The sequence below is a fragment of the Gobio gobio genome (genome assembly GCF_949357685.1).
Source record: "Gobio gobio genome assembly, chromosome: 16".
Lineage (NCBI taxonomy): Eukaryota > Metazoa > Chordata > Actinopteri > Cypriniformes > Gobionidae > Gobio > Gobio gobio.
Genome location: NC_137109.1, coordinates 44,549,690 through 44,561,808, shown reverse-complemented (window position 1 = coordinate 44,561,808; position 12,119 = coordinate 44,549,690). Strand labels below are relative to the sequence as shown.

General features: G+C 34.6%; 1 long non-coding RNA gene across 1 annotated transcript; it reads left to right on the top strand.

Moving 5' to 3' along the window:
- The first annotated feature begins 502 nt into the window (after positions 1–502).
- LOC307140403 lies at positions 503–2,185 on the top strand. The gene is made up of 3 exons (XR_013818244.1): positions 503–610; positions 1,162–1,295; positions 1,880–2,185. It is a non-coding gene; the product is annotated as an uncharacterized lncRNA (long non-coding RNA).
- Positions 2,186–12,119: the final 9,934 nt, after the last annotated feature.

Below are 12,119 nucleotides of genomic sequence, written 5' to 3'. Positions count from 1 at the left end.
ACTGCTGATAACGTCCCGTTTGCATGTAAATAATTTACGTGATCAAAAGATTAAGTGAATAATCAACATTTTTAAACAAAGTCATATGTGCTACTAAAAATATACTTTTAATAATGGAAATGCACACTTATCAGTGAACTTGTTTCATAAATGTATTTAACATTTAATTATGCAACACTTTTTAAAGAAAGAAACAGTTATGTATGAAATCACAACTTGCATGCAATGTAATGAAATTTCCTTTCTTTCTGTTTTGCAGGATTACTTGCAGATTACTTTTATGAGCCAACCCTCACAAGAGCTACTAGTTAGTTGTAGTGAATCTTGCCATAATCAGGGAAATAATATTTTTAGTATATCAGTATTTACTCATGAAATGCTCCCCTGAATCGTATGTAAATTCATTTTATTGTAACTGTCTTAATTTATATGTTTCAAAAACAATAGTAATTGCACATAGAGTAAGTGAGACTTTCTTGTTTTACAGCAGAGAAGAAAGACCAGACCCTTATATCGAAGCAAGCTAATCGAATAAGTCCTTTGTTTAGGGTGAGGAAGGAACATGGCCATCTTGTGCCCAAAGACGACAGAAAAGTGCGCAAGTCCATTGGTATGTCTTGTATTGATGTATTGTCTTGCTTTAATATGTAGTACAGAATTTGATGTTGATCTCTCAAAGGACAGCTGTGATCATTCTTTCTATACTCTGATAAAATACACACCATTATTCATGTCTAAATCTTTTTATAACCCCTAAAATGAGCAAATTAGGTTCTGTATCTTGGATTTATCTAAAATGGTAAATATTTGTTTCCCTTTTTGATACAATTATTATTAAAATGATTGCCTTTTAGCATAAAGGCTGGAACACTTTTGGCCTTCAATTCTTAAAAATGGCACCATCTGTTTGTCTTAGATAAAAGCAGACATGTATTGAAGGGTTAAAAAAAGCATTTAGTTGGTATAAACTCCAGGTATTTCTCTATTGTTTTGTAGACCATGGGTGGTTCTGTGTAGCTTTGGAAGATAATGAGTTGTGGCATATATTAGGAATCAAATAGTAAATGTTCTTTGAATTATGTGAAATATCTGGTTAGTTTTTTGGCTTGAAACAAGGCTTTATACTCCCCAGACTAAAACACATTGCATTTGTGTTTTAAGATGGATAGCAAGAGAAGGCACACACTTCAGAAGATTCTACAGGAAAAGACTAATGTGCAGCCAAGGAGGAATACAAGAGGCAAAAACTCCAGTCTCTGAGAACTATGCATGGCCATGGGTGCTTCATAAGCATGGTAAGTCTTGTGCCTCTGTACCTATTGTATTGCCGTATTTTAACAATTTTACATTGTGCAGGCTATCACAAGTGATGCTCTTGAAACAAGTGACAGAAGAGTATGTTGTCTTAAAAGAAATCTAGCATCACTGGCAAAGGCTAAGAAGAGACCATGCCTTTCTAAAATATATTTTTAAAGATCTGCTGTTTAAAAGGTTGCTGTTGATATGGGTAAAATATTTTTTGTCAGTACTTGGCTAATATAATGTGCTGCAATATTATATACATAATGCTTCAATGTGTATATTATATAATGTACTGACTGCGGCTTTGTAAATTTAAATTAGGAATGGGCAACTCTGGGCCTTTTGAAATGGAGAGTTTGCCTCCAAGACTAATCGAGCATGCCTGGAATTTGTAACTAAAGTCTTCAGGTATACTTATAGATAATTATAGGCAGGTGGGTTTGAGGTTGGAGCTAAATCTGCAGGACAATGGATGCTGAGGGCCAGAGTAGCCAACCACTGCTTAAATCATGCAGAACATATGCTAACCTGACTACATTAAACTTAATTTGAATTGTGTTTTTTCTTTTACTTTAAGACCAGGACTGGAGAATGCCTGACAATGGGATGTTACAACTTCTTCCTCTGGTTGAGAAAAGGCTACACCACATCAGTGACCACATCATCTGTTTATCAATTATACACTGTAGGGTACAAGTGGGCAAACTGTTTAGAAGAAGAAGAACAGGATAGAACATGAACATGATAGAGGGAAGAGCAAGAAACCAGTCTAGCTGTGATAATGAATCATTATTTTTCAACACAATATCAAATCTGTTTTCTGTATCATAGTTGACTGGATGGGATTCTGTGGCACTCATTTGTGTGGCTTCAGCAGCTGTGAATGGATTAATATGATGTTAATGTATTTTTGAAGACCCATTTTTATTTATCTTGAATCTAATTTTTCTTTATGCTACTTTATCAACTGTATACTGTATCCTCCAATAAAGAGTTGAGTGATAAAGTATGGTGAATATTGTGTATGGTGTTTTTAAAGTAAATACACATTTTATGAGTTGATTTAGGTTATCAAAGTAATTAACAATATTATTTTACTTGAAACATAAACATTTTTCACCTGGTTATATTATATTTGGTACAACAATGCACCAAAAAGTTGTATTTGCATGCTGTGACAATATGCCAGTTTTTAGTGAAATAAAGGGAAGGATTTCAAACACTTCAAGCTTAACTGACGATGATCCATGTTGATAAATCTGGTACATTAACTACTGCAATAAAAATTAAAGCATGCACATTACCGATGTCAGGTACGTGAAAATACATACAATTTTGGCAATGTCTCTTGTTATTTTACTTAATGGTGCATTGTCCTATATTTAATAATAATAGTGAAGTGTAAATCTAAATAGTTTTTGTTTACACTGGAAACTGGATAATGGCAAGTTGTTTTGGGTTCATCCATTATATTTATGGGTGTTTATCCATAAAAGAAAATAAATATTAATAATTATATTACATTTCTTTCAAATATTTCTGTATTTCATCAGATGGTCTCACAATACCCATCAAAACCTAATACAAGCATGATGTTAGAATAGAAAAGAGAAAATACTCTGATATTTAAATGTGACTCAAAGTTTGTTGTCCATGATGAGGAAAATAGATCTGTGTATGTTGTACTGCCCTTCCGCCCTCAGGGACCCAGTAGAGGCCCCTGGAAGAGCAAAAAAAAGCACATTTCAAATGGCTGTTACTCAAAGTCTGGTTAGCGTATCACAGAGAAAATTGGCAGGACAACTGCTTATGCTATGTTTACTAAATAATGTTGGGCACAGTTTTCAGACAGATATGGAAAGCTGGCATAAAGGTTTTCTAAAAGTGCTCACAGTAAAATATCAAATTTCAGCCTGCCCCTCATATATGTCATAAAGGTTTACACAATGAACATATTTAGATATCCAGTTGTCCATTAAAGATGTCATTTACTTAACATTTATTGTCTCGTTATTAAACGTTTTAAACTACATTACCCATATACCTTTGTCAGTGTATCAATGCAATGGGAAACATGGCGCTGTAGTTCATTGAAGTGTGCAGAAATGCTTAGGGTTAGGGTTGGGATCTCGGTAAAGGAGTAATTTCTCACAACATAGCGACACTTTATAGTTAACTTAACGTATTACTAACGTAACAATAACACCAAAACATACTTTGTAACATGAAACGCCGTTTTATATCGGTTAAAAGATAGTCCAATCACAGCGAGTTCTGCGATAAAGTCCTAGCCAATGACAACGGAGCAGAACAGAGGCGTCACACTTACTTGTCCATTTATGGAAAATGATGACAGATCTCATCCGGTTCCAACTGAAGGGATATCCTTAAATACTTAATATTTAGGCTGCTAAATATTTATTTCTTCTAATTAATTAATACAACTCACATTTTAAAACAAAAATCTCCTTTGTGTGGTTAAACTGATGCATAGATATATATGGAAGAGAAACCTTTCTCTCTCTCTCTATATATATATATATGTGCGTGTGTGTGTGTGTGTGTGTGTGTGTGTGTATATATATATATATATATATATATATATATATATATATATATATATATATATATATATATATATATATATATATATATATATATATATATATATATATATATATATATATATATATATATATATATATATATATATATATATATATATATATATATATATATATATATATATTATATCACTTCTTTATGCCATCGTTCACCATCTGAACTCATGGAATTAAAATAAATGTAACAAAAGCATAATGAATGCACACAATTTTGTAAGCATATTCCAATATTTAATGTCAAACAGTTTAAATACCAATGTAGCGGCCAAACTACTGCACAACAGTATAAAATAACTATGCTGCGGTACAAATAAAAGAAATGAGGTTAAACTTTATCTGAAAATATATTGGTTTCTTGCCTTTAAGAAATAAATAGGCAAAAACATTAAGAACATTTTACATTCTCAACTTTAAAACTATATAAACTATATCCTTGTGAGTATTGTTCACTTCTATTGTAACTAAATGAAAGGCCAATTCAAATAGTTAATGATTATTATAAATGTTAACCATTTTCAGTAAGAAAATGCTTTAATAAAATACATTCCTGTTACATTTACATTAGCAAGGTAGTGATATAATGATACCATATATTTAGTTATGGTGGACATTTACTATAGTGAATACTATCCCACTGTAATAAAAGGTTTAATGAATACATATTGATTTCAAAAGGTGTTCACTCTCACTCTATCTTCATTTGTTCAAACACTGTTATACAAATGCATATATATGCAAATATACAAATGCAGATATATACATTGGAATATAGCATCATGAAGTCGATGGCAATAAATATGTCCTTTACTAAAACTCCTGATGAGCACTGATGCTTTTTTGATAAAGGCATAAGCAGACATCAAGTACAGTTTATGAATATTGGTTCTGCATATATCGAAGAGATCATGAGGAGGAGTGGTACTCCACGTGAAGACTTTGAGAAACTGTGACATAGCAAAGGGTGCACCTCACTGGACATATCCTACGCATGCCCAAACAACAACACCCCAAAACAGTTATGAAGTGGACACCACCAGGAAGACGCAGGAGACAGGGAAGACCAAGGAAGACATGAGACAGATGTTTCGTGAAGACCAGAAGAATGCAGGTGTTCCATGAGAAGATGTGAAGAACGTGGCCACAGATCGAATATGTTGGAGGACACATGTTGCCCAGTGTGCCCAGGACAGGACAGGACAGGACATGATGATGATGTTGTTGTTGTCCCTTTACATAACTGTAGGATTTCCTTCTGTAAAAAGTGTTGCATAATTAAATGTTAAATACATTTATGTAACAAGTTCCCTGATAGGTGTGCATTTCCATTATTAAAAGTATATTTTTAATAGCACATATGAATTTGTTTAAAAATGTTGATTATTCACTTAATCTTTTGATCACGTAAATTATTTACATGCAAACGGGACGTTATCAGCAGTGCAAATGATGACAAAATAATTGAATATCTGATGTTATGTGAGCATTTCCACTCTTGCAAACAGAGGTAGGTCATGAGGTGTGAAGAGACCTCCCCAATGGCCCAATTTGTAATCATTTTAAAGAATACATTGGACATAATATAAACTTTTCTTTCTGGGACTGCTTTCCAAGAAGGGGCGCAACTGATTTACAAAAATCATGATAAATATGTACAGGAATTGAGGCTGTAGCCAATGGCAGGAGTCGGAGTAAAAGCTGCAGGATTATGTATGAGTATTTGTACAAATATGTACGAGTATCATATGAATTTGACAGCTTGTTAAATCTTGTGAATTATTAAGACTTTGAGAACATGTTCTCACTGATTGAGCCATGGGGTTTGTAAGAATATGTTTAAGAAACAACAAATGCTTGATAAAGAGTTCAAACCAACACATACTTACCATTGCAAATATTTGCTGTTGCTGCTTTCGGTCTTCTCCATTACTTTTCCATGAACAAGAATGGGCTGACTGAGTCCGAAAGGCCCTTTTGGTCGTTTCAGGTAAAAAAAAAAAGAGAAAAAGTCATAATATATAACACATACATTATATACAGGACAAAGTACTATTTACATCACAATATTTGGATTTTACATTAAAAGGCATTAAAAGCATGGTAAGTGTTGTGGTTACTGCCTATTTACAACAAAAATCACATTAAAACTACAGATACTGTGGTAAAAGCATGGTAAGTGTTGTGGTTACTGTCTATTTACAACAAACATCACATTACAACTAAGGTTGTTTTTATTGTGCTTCTACTACAAATGCCACGTTGGAACTACACTAGTTGTTATTATTAAATATGAATAACTGTTTAAAAGGTCTATAGCACGTCACGTGACAGTGTTTAATCGCCCTATTAGCAAGGTGTGTTGATTTAGAAAGCAAAGAAAAGCGAAGCCTGAGTGGAAATGAAAGATATAATGCAGTGACTGAACATAATCTGATCAATAACGACAGAAAATACTTTATATCAAATATTCATGGCTACTCACCAACATGTGGCCCACGTGCACTGATGCCAAACATCGCGATGTATTCTGAATGAGACTTCTTCAGCGAGATTTCATACCGATAGAATACCGGCAAAGGTTTCCCATTGAAAGCAATGGAGTTCCCAGTTCGTCTATAGACTCATTAGACTGACGCCGAGGGGTATGGCCGTGCCTGTAGCGTCTTCACTATGACGCCGGGGTGCGGAGGGAAACGCAGATCGCTTTTGGGTCTTTTCTTCACACAAATCAATCGTTTGGCCTCGGAACAGTTGGAATACTTGACATTTTTCAATAAAGTATGCTTGTTGTCTGTTATTTTCTGTGTTTTATATCATATAACGCAAATGGGTAGGTTAAGGGGCGGGGTTGGGCTACTTTCAAACGTGTCTGAATAGCGTAAATACAAATCAATAAATGTAAATAAAATAATGCTGGCTGATTAAATTGAGAATCATACTCCAGCATGTCATAATGGAAAAATTATAACCCAATAAATAGTTACATCATGATAACATTCACATGCCCAACACGTCTGTGTATGACGCCAAAGGTGTCTCATTGGAATCACTGCAGTACCCTTAACGTCGAAAAATGCCTTTCAAGGGGTACCCTGTACGTAAAAAAAGTGACGACGAGGGGTCCTGACCAAGCGTCAATATGTGACGAGTGGGAGTGAGACTGTGTTGGATAATGCAACATAAGCAGGCCTTTACCCTAGAACTTTTACTTGTTGAATATTCCCGTACACTCAGAAATATGTCATGGAGTAGACCTATGTAAAATGGTTGCATAACGTCTCATGTGCCCCTGCAGTCATTAATTTTATCCCAAAACTCATCTTTGATCACCAAAATGACTTTAAGGTTTTTTTTCCTGTGAAAAAATGTCTTCATGCCTTGAAATAGCTTGAATGTAAATCTACACCCTTGCTTCATTTCGTATATGCAGAACCATACTGTAGTAAATGCTGCACAATAGCATCGCTCTTTACAAAACTGGACACATAACGGTTATTAATATGATTAGCCTTTTGCGTTATCAAACAGCTAATAATGAGTTGCTAATGTTACACAAACCATTTTCCTATTCGCCCTCTCAGTCTGCCTTCCAAAAAACAACATCCTTAGAAACGCTGTGAGCATCATAGAATGTTATATTATATATGCTAAAATATTTTTCATATCAACAGAAAAATATACCGGGATTACCTGGCTTCTCTTGAGACCCCCCTCTGCTTCGCAGCATAGTAATAATGATATGCTAAAGCCCGGCTGCACGTTGCCGTGATTGGTTACAAAGTATTTTTTGAGCGTCTTCGGTTCACTGCAGTTTTAAGGATAAAATGTTGACTTATGAATTTGCACATGGTTTTGTCTGAAAGCATATTTAAAAAACACCACACAGACATATAAACAACATTAAAAACTTGATTTTCAACACAGGGTCTCTTTCAATAAAGTTGACAAAATGTTAAATGTGTTGCATTAGCTTGTTTTTATGGAGCCCTTGCGAACATAAAACAAGTTTATCATGGCTACAAATTAAGAATTTGTTCCCTCGTTTTAGTAAATTGTGGCCATGTTGTACTTTGTTCCCTCATGTTTTAATAAATTCAAACAAGGGAACCAGGGATACATGAAACAAGAACCATCTACATTCAACAGCAAACAACGAATGGAACAAGGGAAAGACAAACACTATAGCTATATACACAGAGGAGCTAAAAATGGTCTATCAAGAGACAGGTGCAGGTGATTAATCACATCATGGAAACAAACAATGGTAACTATGGAAACAAACAAGGCACAAAGCAAACAGGAACTAAACACAGGAAGTGAGCACAGAAAAAAACGTCAACATAAAAGTCCTTAAATGAGACAAGACCATAATCATGACAAAGCATAAGGCAATGAATTGTTCATTCGTGGCCATGATATAGGGGAGAACAGGGCACAACCTAACGCTTTTTGACTTTCTCAGTTTTGTGTAAATCCACTTGGGGTTCAGAATATTTATTTTTTCCCACATTAATTTCCCACATGTCTAGTACAATTATGTGGTTTTGTTTCATTAATACAGTGTATACTTTTTTCTTGATTTACCCCGAAAGAATGGAAGTGAAATGTGACAACATGCCCCATAGGTGGGGTACATTGTAACATGTGAGGGGCACATTGTAACATACGGAGACGCATTGCTGCCACATCCATATTATTTTTTTAACTCAATTATGTCGTAATAATGAGAAGTTATGTCATTATAACGGCATCGTTTCTCGTAATAACGAGATGTTATGTCGTTTTAACAACATTTTTTCTCGTAATAATGAGTTCTTATGTCGTTAAATGACAATTTTCTCGTAATAACGAGATCTTATGTCGCTAAAACGACATCTTTTCTCGTAATAACGAGATCTTATGTTGTAAAAACGACATAATTTTCTCTTAATAACGAGATCTTATGTCGATCTTATCTTAAAACGACATAACATCTTGTTATTATGACATAATTGAGTGAAAAAAATAATATGTATGTGGCAGCAATGCGTCACCGTAGCAACATGACCGACAGCTTAAAATGTTACTTGACATAATCAAAAAAATATCCATGACAAATTAAAATATTTTGTCAATAAAATACAATTATTAGCTTTTTAAAATAAAATAATGGCATTTTTTAATCATTAAAATATACACATTTTTGAGTTTGACAACAAACACGTTGCTAAATACAGCAGCATAGCTAAAAACATAATAATAATTAATCATTTCTGAACATTGACTCTCAGTGATTATTCACCCTTTTCTCATGGTTTCGCAATTTTTTTTATAAAAGTATAGAATATAATAGCATATTTCTAACGGGCTCATTGTAGTGTTACAACAAACCCCATCTGCGCAACTGGGATTTAAACCGTGGCTCGTGTCTTTTGCCGGTTAGATCAGCATTAAAGAACTATCTCAACTGTTAAATAACAGATATAAGATTAAAATAATATCAGATTTGCCTTATTTTAAATAAACGGCACAATTTTTGGCACAATTTTTCTCTAAATAATGTTGATATGGCAACTAGTAAATACACTAAGTTACGTCATCCTGGCATGTGTGGAAAGTTTTAAACCATGCGTGTTACAACTAACCCTGCGTTAGGTTGTGCCCCACGTTCCCCTACCACTTACGTTTTTAATTTAATTAGGTAAACTGAACAAGCAAGCAAGAGTTTTGCAGCTACTACTGCTGTAGTTTATAAAACACCAATCAGCAACAAGAACAAAATGAGTCCTTTTTTTTAATGGAACAATGGACATTTTGGAGTTCTGTTTGATAGACAGACTCCACAGAGAATTTGATGAGGTTCTAAAAATGACTCCGTTACCAGATACCAATGATCCTGCCCTGATCTCTAAAAATAAAACCTTCATCAGTCAAGTTGATTGAAATTCAGACCTGGTGGAAATTACAGACGCAGTTGGACACATTTCCCAAAGAATGTTCTAGAATGTGAGAAATTCTATTAGCGGGCAGATTTGCATAATTTAACATGTATTAATAATGGATCTTCTTGGATACAAACGAGTTCTGATACTCCAGGGCAGAATCTGAGTTTAAGAACACTTAATCACAGACTTTGGTCCAATCTGTGCCACAGAACTGCTGGCCAGGAACTTTATAACATACCGCAGACCTTTGACTGAGAAATATTCTGGATGAATGTCACAATACAGCATTTTAACAGTGAACGCGGTGACCAGAATGCAGTTGGCCCCAAATATCACAGGACTCAGAGCCAGCAGTGCCCATTCACATCCTGGAGAAAGAAGTAGAAAAAATACAAAAGCTCTGTATGTGTGCGTGCGCCAGGTCTGCAGTGAAAGGGAAAATGGCATTGTAACAAAGACACTGGTCTGTTTGGGAAGGTCTTTTATACCTCACTTGCTGTCTCTCCCTCTCCCTTTGCTGAGTAGCTTCTGCACTGCTCCAGGCTTTGATCAGAGCTGCCATGCTGAAAGTATAATGCTGTGTAGAGTCTCTTCCCCATACTGTCCATCACTTTTATCTGGTCCTAATCTCCAGATCAGCCTGTCACCCTGCTATGATGCCTTTGCTGTCTGATGAGTGGTCTGATATCATGTACTGGGTCCTGCAGTCACACATGTTACTCTGTGATGACAGTCAGGACATGTTTCTGTAGTATATCAGTTGTCAGGGCTACATATTCACATGACAGCAAAGTTGAGGGGAAGCATATGTGAAGAATTAAATTCAAAACGCCACATGCGGAGATTAAAGAGCTCTTTATATAACATGGCAAGTGTGTCAGAATGAATAAATTCATACATTAAAATGCTGATGACTGTCAGAATATTTTTCAAGTTCATTATAAAAATCAGGCAATAAAATACTCAACTCCAAAACTACTTTCAAGAATTTAAACCTTTAGATCAAAAGGTTAATAATACGCAAAAAACATTGTCAAGTGAGGCATTTACTAGTACGGCTTGGTATCAACATGTGATTTTAATAAATTCTGATTCAAGTAGATTCATGTTCAGTTTGATTAGATTCCGGTATTGATTCGATTAGGAATGTTTCAGTTTTGCTTAGATACAAAATGCATTTTAGATGCACAAATGAGTGTGTCCAAACTAGTGTATTTAATAGGGCTAGGACAGCAAATGTAATCTGATTTGTTTCTGTTCAAATCAAAGTGTTATTTTGAGCAGATTCTGATTCTGATATGGATTACGTTTGCATGCACCCTCATAATATGATTATAATTGCAATTAAAGTTTGCCTAATGTAAACATAATACTTTGATCAAAATTGATACAATTCATTGATTTATTTGTTTATTTAATCAAGGGCATTGCATATTAATAATACATGAAAAGATGTCAAATGTGCCAGATTTAGCAGAGATTGGCTTAATTTTCATAAACATAGTACAATATGTAGCGTATGCAGATTTTAATCACAAAAATCAGGCATGTAAACACTAATCGCATCTATTCCACTCTGAACAAAGGGCGCATGTGCTGTCATGTGGAGATTCATAAACATACTGCAGCAGTAAAGAAGGCTTCACATTTTTGCTTTGCACAACATGAATATTTTGCAGTATATTGATGGTCAAAAACATAAAAATTGTAAAAAATTTAGGTGCCACCAAAAAAATCCAATACGTCCATAAATGTTTTGCATTTGATGAAAGTAGTGTAAAAATGTGGCCAGTAACACACTTACTGTATGTGAGAGTTCATCATTTGTCCTGTGCTTTGGGGAATGTAAATAATGACGGTAAGAATAACCAAAATTTTTTGTGAATAATCAGAATGATGAAAATTGCATGTAAATGGGACAAAAGAGGTTTGCTCGTGGTAAGTAAGCATTTTACTGTGATTAAGTCCTTACTCGGATTATTAGAAATGATCGCATTATTGGTGTGCATGTAAATGTAGTCATTGATTCAGTTAGAAAGCACAAATTATTGATTTTAAAAATCAACATCTGATCATTAAATGCAATCACAATTAAACAAAATTAAATATTTCTACACGCCCCTGCAGTCCAGGATGTTCTATTGGTGTAGTCCCATCTGTCACCGCTGTCAGCAGGCCCGGCATTAAAGGGTTAGTTCACCCAAAAATGAAAATTCTGTCATTAATGACTCACCCTCATGTCGTTCGACACCCGTAAGACCTTCGTTCATTT